Source organism: Heterocephalus glaber, unplaced genomic scaffold, assembly GCF_053883595.1.
Source record: "Heterocephalus glaber isolate CG9 unplaced genomic scaffold, H.glaber_assembly_v1.0 deba00001571, whole genome shotgun sequence".
In the NCBI taxonomy this organism is placed as follows: Eukaryota; Metazoa; Chordata; class Mammalia; order Rodentia; family Bathyergidae; genus Heterocephalus; species Heterocephalus glaber.
The window spans coordinates 1,822,413-1,836,453 of record NW_028258356.1 but is presented as its reverse complement, the minus strand read 5'-3'; positions in this window follow the sequence as shown (position 1 = coordinate 1,836,453).

Here is a 14,041-nt window from a genome sequence, read left to right as displayed (position 1 = left end):
GAACCAGAAACCTGAAGATTCCACACATAAAGGAACTGTAAGGAGACATAAATGTCAATTAGCCTGATTTGATCAGTACATAATATATATAAATATTTGAATATCGTACCATTCCCTATAGTATGTTACATGTTAATTAAAAGAAAAGTTAAAAAAGTAAAATACATAAGTGCCAGATTATCAGTGGTGATTTCTTTTCTGGAGTTTATGTGTTGTAAAAAGAAAATAGCTATTAACTTACTACCAATAAAAATGTGAAAGGGAAAAAGCAGAATGAGTATAAATGTATATGAGGTTTTAGATCTAAATTTTTAAGAGATTTAAAAGGATAGAAAAATAGTGATTACTGTTTTACAGGTCTTCCTTTAGTAAAGAAAATATGATCTAAAACAATATTCCAAATTCACAGGTATGATGTGGTCAGGATAATAATTTTAATTATATTATTTGAATGACCCACATCCTACATATTGCCATTGTGAAAAACTAATGTTACATAGAAGCAGGTAGAGCATTAAATTAAATATTTCTCATTTAATTTTGGGTTCTTCTCAAAGCAGACTGAGAAAACAACTTGAGTATATGTATTATAATTAAGAGGTGATCCTAGGAAGCAAATGAGGTATAGAAAAAGTAAATAATGTAGTGCCTTCTAATATAATAAATTGTGGTTTTATAATGCTCAATTACTACACAGATTTACTCTTTATAAATAAAGCAAAATGTATTTAAAAAGTTTAATGTTTATGGTTTTAAAAATTCTATCCATAAATTACTCTAGGAAATGAAATAAAGAAATAAAATTTTAATAGTGGATACCAACAAGTTTTTAAAGCATACTGTACTACTGTGGTTGAAAAGAGAAGAAGGAAAAGGCCAGCTTTCTTTCACATGTGGGAAAAAGGGCCAAGTTTTAGCTTTCTTATCAGATACTATGAATCTAGGAAGTGGAAGAGAGGACATGATGGCATGCTACATGTGAACACTGGTCTGAAACATGACTTGTCTACTAGAAAAGTTGGTTCCATGAAAGTCAGATTCCTGCTCATCAAGTGAACAACTCCTCATCCCAGTGGCTCCAGGGTAAAGTATTTTCTTCCAAGATTCAGTGACCCTGTTTCCGCCTTGAGTAGAATTATATATTTTTTCTTTTCTAAGCTAAAATAGGAAGAGAGGAACAGATGCATGATGTGTGCATTTTGCAAAATGCTATTTTATCTGTTGATAATATTATTGCTCTGATTTGGAGGCTTACATGATTTAAACAGAATGTCAAATTTTGACTATAAAAATTAAAAAATATATTGCACTATATTTTTATATTTTGGATCAGATTATAATTTCAACACTAAAGATATACATTTCTGTTCTGTTTATCCTCTCCTCACTAGACTTAGATGTTCTCACAGTTGAGAATCTTCTGCTAATAAATAAATAGTAATGGGGAAAAAATAAGAACCAAGATGCATTATGTAAAGGTACAATTCCCAATGAGAATTGTAATTGTGTTGTATACCTAAAATGTACCAATAAAAGAATTTAACATAAATAAATAAATAAATAGTTGAAAACTATAATCAATTTTCTATTTCTTCCAATATAACATGCATGTGCTTTAATGAAATTTCTAAAAGTTGTTTCAAGACTGTGAATGCCAAATAAATTAATCATTATTGTATTACTAAAATATCCTAATGAAAGAGCGAACAATTTAAACCTAAACAAATATTCCTATAGTTTTACTGCCAAAAGTTATCTAAAAACAACTGGCAATGTATCAGTTTTTAAAAATTGCATTTTGTAAGATCTTACATTTTTGTCATCTGCTTTTATCAACTGGAATAGACTTAATAATAGGATTTATGTTATTTGTGCCATTTATACATACATAAAAATTCATGCCTATTATAAATATGTATTTGTGAAGAAAACCAAACAAAAAAGCCAAAGCTGAAAATATAGTGTAAAAGCTTTCATTTAAAAGCACATTTTTGTTAAAATAAAGATAACAGCTAAAAGAGTTCCACTATAAAACATAGGTATCAACAGATACATATAAAGTTATTGCTTTAGTCTATATTTACTTTAATTGAAAGGTTAAAGCTCAGAAATAGTTTAGCTATTTTTATGCTGTTAGCAAAGTAGAAAATGACATCTGGCTGTTTTCTTTGACTTTCTGTTACAAACTCTCATCCTGAATGTTACATAGCATAACATTAATTAATTAATTCCCAAGGTTATGACAGTACTTTTCATTATAAAATATGAACTATAACTTTATCTTTTGACAAGTTAGAATATTCTTTAGGAAATATAACAAAGAAATTAACAACAAAAAGATTTCCGTATTTCATGTTTAAAACAGGAGCACATTAATTTATATTAAAGTACTTACAGAGAGCTGTGCAAATGAAAGATGTTACTATTAACAAATATAACTTTTGTATTTTTTGCTTTTTATTTTTCCTGAGTTTTTAGTCTTTAGTAGGAATACTTTGTACCTTTCATCTGATCCCTAGTCCATTTCTTTGTCTCTTGGTGGATCTTACCATGCACAGAAAAAGAAAGGGACAAGAACCTAACAAGAACCACACTAAGCTCTTTAAATAACGTTCTCACTTCATCGTAGAGCACAGCAACATCTTAGTAGGCCAGGTATCTGTGGCTCTTCTGGTCATAGATGAAATGTAATTTCCACTGATTATCTATTTAGGCTATTGCTTTTCACTTCTGTCCTTTTATCCTACTGCTTGTGCTTTAAATCTGAGTTTACAATTACTGCTGCATCCATACCACATGACCCTGACTGCACATGAAAACAGATCCTATTCTATATAACTAATAGATATGGGTTTTAAGGGTTTCATGTGTAGATCCAAATCTAGTTTTTCCACTGCTTCCAGTAACAAACAGATACATGTGTCCACAGAAAATGTGCTGGTCCCCAAGGAATAACAAAACCACTCTTAGGAAAGCAGCAAATCATGTAAAGTAATTGTGTTAAATAAAAATATCATTATGACTATATCCCTGAGAAAATAAAAGCTTTCCACATTACCACTGATGTATTTACTTGCATTCAGAATTTTTGAAAAGCCACACATAAACCAGAGATTACAGAGATTAGACATTTTGTATGACATCTTTGTTCAACCTAACGACTTCCTCTTCACCATTCTCCCCCACAAAAGCTGCTCAGATTTTGTTTTTTCTGCCATTCCCTGAAGTTACCATGTGCTCTTGCCTCAGAATGTTGCATTCACTTTCCCCTTCTCTGTTCTCAGCAAGTTTCTGTTCACTTTTCCCCTCTCTTACTACTTTTTTTGTTTGTATTTATTCAGTGCCTAGTAACACTCCCTTTACATTTATTACATTATTTGGTTCTCACAATAACCCTATCATACAGGTATCCTGATTCATAGAGATTAAATAACTCACTCTAGGTCCTGGAGCTAGTAAAATGACAAAGGTGTGATTTGTATACAGAGCTTTGCAAGTCAAGGACAAGAGGCTCTTAGCAACTAAAATATAAGCACTTTCAATTCAGCATTTCCTGCTGCACATGCTGACTTAGTTCCCAATCCCACATTATTGATACCACTATCAGCACAACAGCATGTTTTACATTTTAAGTGTGTTGCTACTTACCTTAGTCACTTTGCTCACTGCTGTGACAAGATACTGATTCCTGTTATTTAAAGGAGGAGAGGTTTATTTTGGCTCACAGTTTCAGGTGGTTCATTCCAGAGCCTGCCAACTCCAAGGCAGAAATGGCATGGTGGAAGGAAGGCCTACCATGGGGAGGAAGCTGCTCACATCCTAGGGGCCAGGAAGCAGACAGTGAAGTGAGGAGAGGCTTCTAACCAGGCTCCACTTTCTAATAGCCAGTCAGCTATGAACTCATCAGTGGACTAATCCATCGAGGAGTGTCCATGATCCAGTCACCTTTCAAAACATATCTAAACTTCAGATTGTTATTGAAATTAATAACAATCCAAATAGATTGTAAAATAAAGCATTATGCCAAATTTCCCACTCGTCCTATGTGATATGTAAACTCTTTGATCTGGCCCCAGTTTATGAATGAAGGGACAGGCTTTTGAGTCTTCAAAGTTTGTGTTTCAAGGTGAGGATATAAGATAGAGGTTAACAACTCAGAATATGGATTTAGACTGCTCTGGTTAAAATCTGGCTCTGCCATTTTTGATGTTAGGTGACTTCATCTCTCTAAGGTTTGGTTTAGTTTCTTCATTCACAAACCTTCCTCTTACACCCATGTAAGGATTAAATGAGATAATATGGGGAAAAAATCAGGTTTGCCAATCCTAGTAACAGAACCTGTATTTTGCCTTTGAGAAACAGAGGTCAATAAAATATTTCTGTTCTCAAGAAACTTCCAGTTTACTATGGGCTACAACTGTCATGTGAATTCACTGCTATAAACTCTATAGTAATACAGAGTTGTATACATGTTACTCTGAGCACACGGTGAAGGGAGGGCCTATTTCCATCTTTGAAAATCAAGGGCGTTAGCAGAGAAGAGGGATCATATATGTGAACTCTGTTCTTTCTGTTCAATATTTCTATTAAACTAAAACTGCTATAAGAAATAACATCTATTGATTTAAGCAAGCAAGAAAAAAAGGGAGACTGCTCAAAGACATTCTGATGGAGCTCAATCCTGAAATTTAAGGTGGAGGAAGATATCCAAAGAAATGACAGAAATGAAGTCTGAAAAGGCAGACTGGATCCAGGTACATGTTTGGTTTTTTCTAATATGTCATATTTTTAAATTCTAATGTAATTTTTAAAGTTGTTATGAAAATGCTAATGGAAATAATTTGTCTTGTATCTTATGTTCCCTAACATAGTGTAATTAATATTTTCATTTTAAACCAAGTTGTATTATATATTAAAAATTAAAAGTAATTTGTTAATATATTTTGATGTATATGACAAACAATTCATATCTTTAAATTTCAAAGAAATACAACAAATTAGTAATAAAGAGACAAAAACTCCATAGAAAAATGGGTAAAAATACATGAGCAAACAATTCATCAGAGTGGCTAATCAATATGAGACTTTCAGGAAGATGGCATAGGGCTAAACAGCAATAAGTCAGCTTCTCCAAGATTTTGAATCCAGACACTGGAAGAAAAGAAGGAGGGAAGTGGATCCCAGGGACCCAGGAAGGATCTAAAGGGAAAACTGGAGTCTACAGAGAAATTGAAGAGTCAGACCACAATGCGGAAAAAGGAAAGGGCAATCTGCAGTTTCTCCCCAGCTCCTGGCTCATGGTAAGAGAAAGGAAGATTGAATTTACAGAGACACGGTGAAAGCAGATGACTCCAGAGGCCTTCAGGGAGAAACACACCAGTGGAATGGAGCAGAGGATGCCATGCACAACAGCGACTCCTGTCCAAGCAATTGACAGATCCCCTGGAGAGAATGTCTGGTTGGATGCTATTTTAGGGAGGAGCCAACTGAACCTGGGTCTCAGGGCAGCTGTGGGTTGGCTTCATCTCAGGGCTTCCAGTGTTAAATTCCCATAGTGACTGTGTGATGGACACCCATGGGAGACATCCATGGTCAGGAAGCCATGGTCAGGCTGGAAAGAAACATCCAGAGTGTTATAAGCTAAATGATTCAGGCTCCATCCCCAGGACCAGAGGCCAGGTTCAGCCTGAATTTCTGTGGATTTGGCACATCATCCTAATCCTACTGCCAGGTTGCTGGCATTATCCAGCATGGATCTGGGCTCTGACTGCCTCCCTTGTCTACAAGTGAGAGCAGAGTCACACATTGAATTGGACACTGCCATGAAACTGTAGACCCCAGAAGAAAACCATAAGTTTGAAATCATAGATTAATCTCTTTTTTTTTTTCTGCTATTGGTCTTTTTTTTTTTTTGATTGCTTGTTTTTTGGGTGTGTGTGAACATTGTTCCTAGTTGTTTTGTTTTGAACTTTTTTTGTTTCCTCCTTCTTTCCTTCCCTCTTATCTTCTTCACCAGTTTCCTGAAGCTTGGGTAGTCTTCCTTTGTCCTTCAACCTTGTTTCTAATCTCTTTTTCTTCTTTCATTTAATAATTTTTCTATCTTTTCCATTTTACTTTTTCTCCCCTTAGGATAAAATTGCTCTATTCAGTGAATATTTACTGTATATAATTTTCTGATTTGTCTTAGATTTTATTACATAACAATAAATCTTGTACCTAAGATTAAAAGTGGCAAATTATTAGTTATATTTGTCATTTTCCAGTATGTGTTTGATGTTATTGTTACTACTGATTCTACTACTTTAGCCAAGGTGACATAATTGTTTTGATCAATTGATCTTCCTTGTATACCAATACCTAGATTGTCTGGGAGTCATAAACAATACTACAGCCCAGTATCAAAGAACTAGATGCTAGGCCAAACAAGCTGCAACTTTTCACCCCTTATAAATAGAAGTGGGAAGGTCCTGGGGCAAACTCAAGGGCTAAAAGCCAGCTATGCCTAGAAGATATCTATGAAAAGTAGTCATTTCCTTAGGTTTTGATACTAGTAATAAAGCTACCATAAGGAATTTACAAGCTTCAATGCAAAAAACAAACAAACAAATAGAAAATGAAAAACCACTGAAGCAAAATGCAATTCAACACCCTCAACTCACCCAAGGCAAAGCCAGGGGGCATTGAGGTGGAAGAAACCAAGAGCCACCTGGCTGTACTTTCTGAAATGGTTGTAGTGGAAGTAACAAAACAGATGAATAACTCTCTTCTCAAAGCCAAAACAGAAATAATTACACAGATAAAGAGATGATGACTACAATGAAGGGAATGGGTAGTGAAATGAGAGTAGAAACATATAAAAAATGGAGGATCTAAGAAAGAAAGGAAAACATGAATGCCCAATGTAGGAAAGAACTGGATGCCATAAAACAGGCTCAAATAGATATCCAGGAGATTAAAAATTCTATTGAAAGTATACACAGCAGACTCAACCAATCTGAAGATAGACTATCAAATCTAGAAGTCAGGGTTACAGTTGGTGCTCATCCAATAAAAGACTTCTTAAAAATAGCAAGGAACCATGAAAAATCAATCCAGCAGCTGCTAGATGATAAGAATAATATAAGATTAATTGGAATCAATGAAAACTCAGAAGGTAGAACAAAGGACATAAAAACTTGTTCACAGAATTGACAGAAAACTTTCCAAGCATGGAAAAAGAAGCTGACATATAGATAAGTGAGATACATAGAATTCTAAATAACCATGATCAGAAAAAAACTACACCAAGGCATATAACAGTCAAGATTCCAGAAATTCAAGACAAGAACAGATGATTAAAAGCTGATAGAGAAAAGAAATAAACCCATTAGAATCACAGAAGACTTCTCAACACAGAGCCTTAAGTCAAGTAGAGCTTGGAGCAATGTATTTCAAGCTCTAAAAGAAAACAACTTCCAACCCAGATTGCTGTACCCCAAGAAACACTTAATTTGTTGGAAGATAGAATAGATAAAACTCTCAAAGACAGAAGTATAGGCAAAAACTTTATGAACAAAACCCAGATCACACAGGAAATACTACAAAGAATCAACAACTGGTATCTCATCAAATTAAAAAGCTTTTGCATGGAGAAAGAAACCACAACAGAGTGAAGAGACAGCCCACAGAATGGGAAAAAATTTTATCAGCTTTTTCTCAGACAAAGGATGAACATCTTGAATATATAAGGAACTTTAAAAAAATGAACCCCCCAAATTTCAAAGATTCAATTGAAAAATGAAATGAATAGATAATATTCAGATGAAGAAGTACAAACAGCAAATAAATACATGAAAAAATATTTAACATCACTGGTCATTCCAGCAATGTAAATTAAAATAACACTGAGATTCTATCTCACTCCAGAATGAATGGCTATCATCAAGAAATCAACCAATAACAAATGCTGGCAAGGCTGTGAGGAAAAAGGAATTTCTCTACATTGTTAGTGGCAGTGTAACTTGGTACAACCACTGTGGAAATCAGTATGGAGATTTCTCAAAAAACTAAAACTAAAACTAGAGGTTCCATTTAACCCAGCTATTCCCCTTCTAGGTATTTTCATGAAAGAATTAAAAGCATCATGCCACAGTGATATATGCATACCCATGTTTATGGCAGCACAATTCATAATAGCGAAATCTTGGAAATAGCCCATATGTTCATCAACAGATGAAAGGATAAAAAAATGGTGAATTTATATATGATGGAGTACTATTCTACCATAAAGAAGGATAAACAACACAGTAATTAAACAAGAGAAAGAAATAAAAGGAATAAAGATAGGAAAAGAAGAAGTTAAACTGTCACTATTTGCTGATGATATGATGCTGTATGTTGAAGACCAAAAAAACTCCACCAAAAGACTTCTAGACTTAATTGACAGATACAGTAGAGTAGCTGGATACAAGGTAAACACTCAAAAATCAATAGCCTTCTTGTACACAAACAACAGACTCACTGAGAGAGAAATTAGGGGAATAATCTCTTTTGCAATAGCATCCAAAAAAATGAAATATCTAGGAATCAATCTAATGAAGGAAGCAAAAGACCTCTGCATTGAGAACTACAACACTCTGAGAAAAGAGACTGAAGAAGATATAAGAAAATGGAAAGACATCCCTTGCTCCTGGGTAGGAAAAATCAATATAGTGAAAATGGCCATACTTCCAAAACTGCTATACAGAGTCAAGGCAATCCTGATTGAAATCCCAACAGTATATTTCACAGAGCTAGGGAAAACAACCCAAAAATTTTTTTGGAACCAGAGGAAACCTAGAATAGCAAAAGCAATTCTAGGCGACAAAGACATGGCAGGGGGTATCACAATCCCCAACTTGAAACTATACCACAAAGCCACTGTGATAAACACAGCATGGTACTGACAAAGAAAAAGACCCAAGGATCAGTGGAATAGACTAGAAGATACAGAAACAACTTCAGACATACTCAGCTACCTCATCTTTAACAAAGGAGCCAACCATTCTCACTGGAGGAAAGATAGCCTATTTAATAAATGGTGTTGGAAAAACTGGATTTCATCTTGCCAAACATTAAAACTAGACCCCTATCTCTCACCATGCACTAAGCTAAAATCCAAGTGAATTAAAGATCTAAATATTAAAACAGAAACACTAAAATTTCTGGAAGATAAGTTAGGTAGAACTCTTGAAGACATTGGCATAGGAAAAAACTTTATGAACAAATCCTCAGTAGCACAGGAACTAGCAGAAAGAATCAACAACTGGGATCTCATCTTATTAAAAAGCTTCTGCACTGCAAGAGAAACCACCAACAGAGCTAAGAGACAACCTATAATGTGGGAAAAAAATTTTACCAGCTGTTCCTCAGACAAAGGTCTACTATCTAGAATATATAAAGAACTCAAAAAAATCAGAGCCCCCAAATATAAAGACCCAATTCAAAAATGGGCATCTGAAATGAAGAGACATTTCTCAGACAAACAAGTAAAAGCAGCAAATAAACATATGAAAAAATGTTCAACATCACTGGTCATTCAAGAGGTGCAGATGAAAACAACACTGAGATTCCACCTCACCCCAGTAAGAATGGCTGATATCACAAAATCAACCAATAACAAATGCTGGCAGGTTATGGGTAGAAAGAAACCCTTCATTGTTGGTGGGAGTGCAAACTGGTGCAACCACTGTGGAAATCAATATGGAAATACCTCAAACAACTAGGATTGGAAGCCCCATTTGACCCAGCTATCCCTCTGCTGGGTATCTTCCCAAAAGAATTAAAAGAGATGGTGAGGTCCTAGGAGCAGCTTGGAGCCCCGCCTCCATCCAGCCCAATTCCATCCCCCACCCCCCACCTTCCTGCTCTTCTGCTACCTGGTCCCACACAACAGAGGCACAAGGGATTATATTTCACATAGTTAAATGTGATAGATTAATAAGTATCTGAAATTGTCATTTTCTAAGCTGCACTTGATGCTATGGTATTGCTGATTGTAACATTTGGCCTAACATGTTGTGATTGATCTAATCAGTTTTCCTTCCTGGTATGAGGAAAATAAAATAGCCTGAGAGTCATTAGAGCCTCAAAACCTAAACACAAGCCATATCTGGAAGACACCTCTGAAAAGCAATCATTCCACAAGGGTTTTAAACACAAGCAACAAAGATACCTGCATTAAGCAATATTGAAATATCAACCCAGGAATTAAACCAAGGACAGTACCAAAAACAAAAATGAGAAGACATTTAGGCAAGGCACAAATGCAGGCTTCGATGCCACAAAAAGGAAATTCTGGGGGAAATGAGGTGGAAAAGTCAGATAATCAACCACCTGGACACCCTGAACTGATAGAACAGGAAGTAACAAAGCAGATACATGAGGCTCTAGAAAAATACAAAGCAGAAATAATCTCCCAGATAAATACAGAGATGGTGAGTAGAGTGAAAGACATGATTAGAGGCTCTAGAGCAGAAACAGATAAGAAAATAGATGAGATCAGAAACATGCTGGAAGCCATGAATGCCCAGCATAAGAAAGAAATGGAAACCATGATCAACCAACATAAGAAAGAAATGAAATCCATGAAACAGATTCAAACAGATATTCAGGAGAATAAAAACTCCACTGAGGGCATGCAGAACAGACTAAGAGAATCTGAAGACAGAATATCAGATATAGAAGACAAGATTGCAGTTAAGGACCATGAAAACAGAGATTTCTTAAAGATAGTAAGGGACCATGAGAAATCAATCCAACAGCTGCTAGATGATGCAAAGAAGAATAACATAAGACTGATAGGAGTCCACGAAAAAACAGGAGACAGTACAATTGACATAAAAAAACTGTTCACAGAAGTAATATTGGAAAACTTCCCAGACAGAGGTGGAGAATTGGACACACAGATAAGTGAGGCATATAGAATTCCACCCAGCCATGATCAAAAAAAAATCTACACCTAGACATATAATAGTCAAGATCCCAGAAACCCAACAGAAGAACAAAATGCTACAGGCAGTTAGAAAAAAGAAACAAATCACCTACAAAGGAAAGCCCATCAGAATCATGGCAGATTTCTCAACACAAACCCTCAAATCAAGGAGAGCCTGGAGTGAAGTATTTCAAGCCCTGAAAGAAAATAACTTCCAACCTAGACTGTTGTATCCTGCAAAATTATCTTTCAAAATCAATGGGGAAATTAGATACTTTCACAACAAAGACCACCTGAGAAATTTCATGAACACCCAACCAGCACTCCAAACAATTTTATGCAATATCTGACAAAAACACAATGAAGGTCACAACTCCATGAGGGCCCACAGAGAGAAGACACCACGCAAGGCAAGGCACTAAAGGGAAAGGGGGAATAATAAGAAAAGAGCCAACAACAATAAAACATCATGGCAAGAATGAGTCAATATCTCTCAATTATAACTATCAATGTTAATGGCCTCAATTCACCAATCAAAAGAAACAGACTGACAGAATGGATTAAGAAGCTAAACCCAGCAATATCCTGTATACAAGAAACACACCTAACTCAAAAGGAAATTCATAGACTGAAAGTAAAAGGATGGAACACAGTTCTCCATGCAACAGGATCCCAGAAAAAAGCAGGGGTAGCAATCTTATTTGCAGACAAAGTAGATTTCAAACCAAAACTAATTAAGAGAGACAAAGATGGTCACTACATCCTTGTGAAGGGAACAGTCTGATAGGAAGAGATGACAATTATAAATATATATGCACCAAATATGAATGCCCCCAACTATACAAAACAAATATTAATGGACATGAAAAACCAAATAAACAATAACATAATTGTAGTGAGGGACCTCAACACTCCTCTATCACAAATAGATCATCTAGGAGAACAATTAACAATGAAATTCTAGAACTGAACCAAGCTATTGAACAAATAGACTTAATAGATATTTATAGAGTGTTCCACCCCACAAAATCAGAATACATATTCTTTTCAGCTGCACACAGGTCATTCTCCAAAAGAGATCACATGCTAGCTTATAGGGAAAATCTAAGTAAATGTAAAAGAATTGAAGTTATCCCCTGTATATTATCAGACCATAGTGCAATACAATTGGAGATCAATAACATAAGAAACCACAAAACACCCACAAACACATGGATATTAAATAACACTCTCCTGAACAACCAATGGGTCACAGAGGAAATTAAAGAAGAAATTAGGCAGTTTCTACAAGTAAATGATAATGCCAGTACAACATGCAGGAATCTGTGGGACACAATGAAAGCAGTTCTATGGGGGAAATTCATAGCAGTGAATGCCCATATTAGGACAACAGAGAGAACTCAGTTAAATAACCTAATGCAGAACCTCAAGCTCCTAGAAAAAGAACAGCATAACAAACCCAAAGCTCCTACAAGAAAGGAAATGATAAAGATCCGAGCAGAACGCAATGCAATGGAGACTAAGAGAATGATACAAAAAATCAATGAATCGAAGAGCTGGTTTTTTGAAAGAATAAATAAAATCAATAAACCTTTAGGCAACCTTATCAAAAAAAGGAAAGAAAAGGCTCAAATCCATGCAATTAAGAATGAAAAAGGGGAAGCCACAACAGGTCCAGCAGAAATTCAGAGGATCATCAATACCTACTTTGAGAGCCTGTACTCTAATAAAATGGAAAACACAGAAGAAATGGACAGATTCCTAGATACATACAAATTGCCAAAGTTAATTGAAGAAGATATAGAAATTCTAAACACCCCAATAACAATGAGTGAAATTGAAAATGTAATAAAAAATTTACCAACAAAGAAAAGCCCAGGTCCTGATGGGTTCATTGCTGAATTCTACAAGACATTTAAAGAACTATTGCCATTACTCTTTAAACTCATCAAGGAAATTGAAAGGGAAGCAAGACTTTCAAATTCACTCCTGGAAGCAAGTGTTACTTTGATTCCAAAACCAGGGAAAGACCCAACCCAAAAAGAGAACTACAGACCAATCTCCCTAATGAACATAGATGCAAAAATTCTCAACAAGATACTGGCAAACAGAATACAGAGTGTTATCAAGAAGATCATACACCCTGACCAAGTCGGATTTATCCCAGGGATGCAAGGATGGTTCAACATCCATAAATCAATAAATGTAATACACTATATTAACAGAGTCAAGGACAAAAACCATATGATCATCTCAATAGATGCAGAAAAAGGCATTTGACAAAATCCAGCACCCATTCATGACAAAAATGTTACAGAAAATTGTAATAGAAGGGCTTTATCTCAACCTGATTTGGCTATCTGAAAAACAAACAGCCAACATCATAGTAAATGGTCAAAAACTGAAAACTTTCACACTAAAATCAGGAACATGACAAGGATGCCCAGTATCACCACTCCTGTTCAATATCATTCTGGAAACATTACCCATAGCAATTAGACAAGAGAAAGAAATAAAAGGAATAAAGATAGGAAAGGAAGAAGTGAAACTGTCATTATTTGCTGACGATATGATACTTTACATAGAAGACTCAAAAAGCTCAGTCAAAAGTCTTCTAGACCTAATTGACAGATTCAGTAGAGTAGCTGGATATAAGGTCAACACTCAAAAAACAATAGCTTTCTTATACACAAATAGAAAACCCATTGAGAGAGAAATTCAGGAAATAATTCCTTTTACAATAACATCTAAAAAAATGAAATATCTAGGAATCAATCTAACAAAGAAAGCAAAAGACCTCTACACTGAAAACTACAGGACTCTGAAGAAGGAGATCAAAGAGGATATAAGAAAATGGAAAGATATCCCTTGTTCCCAGGTAGGAAGAATCAATATAGTGAAAATGGCCATACTTCCAAAACTAGTATATAGATTTAATGCAATACCAATTGAAATTCCAACAATATACTTCACAGAACTAGAGAAAACAATCCAAAAATTCATTTGGAAGCAGAAGAAACCTAGAATAGCAAAAGCAATTCTAGGCAACAGAGACATGGCTGCGGGTATCACAATTCCCCAACTTGAAAC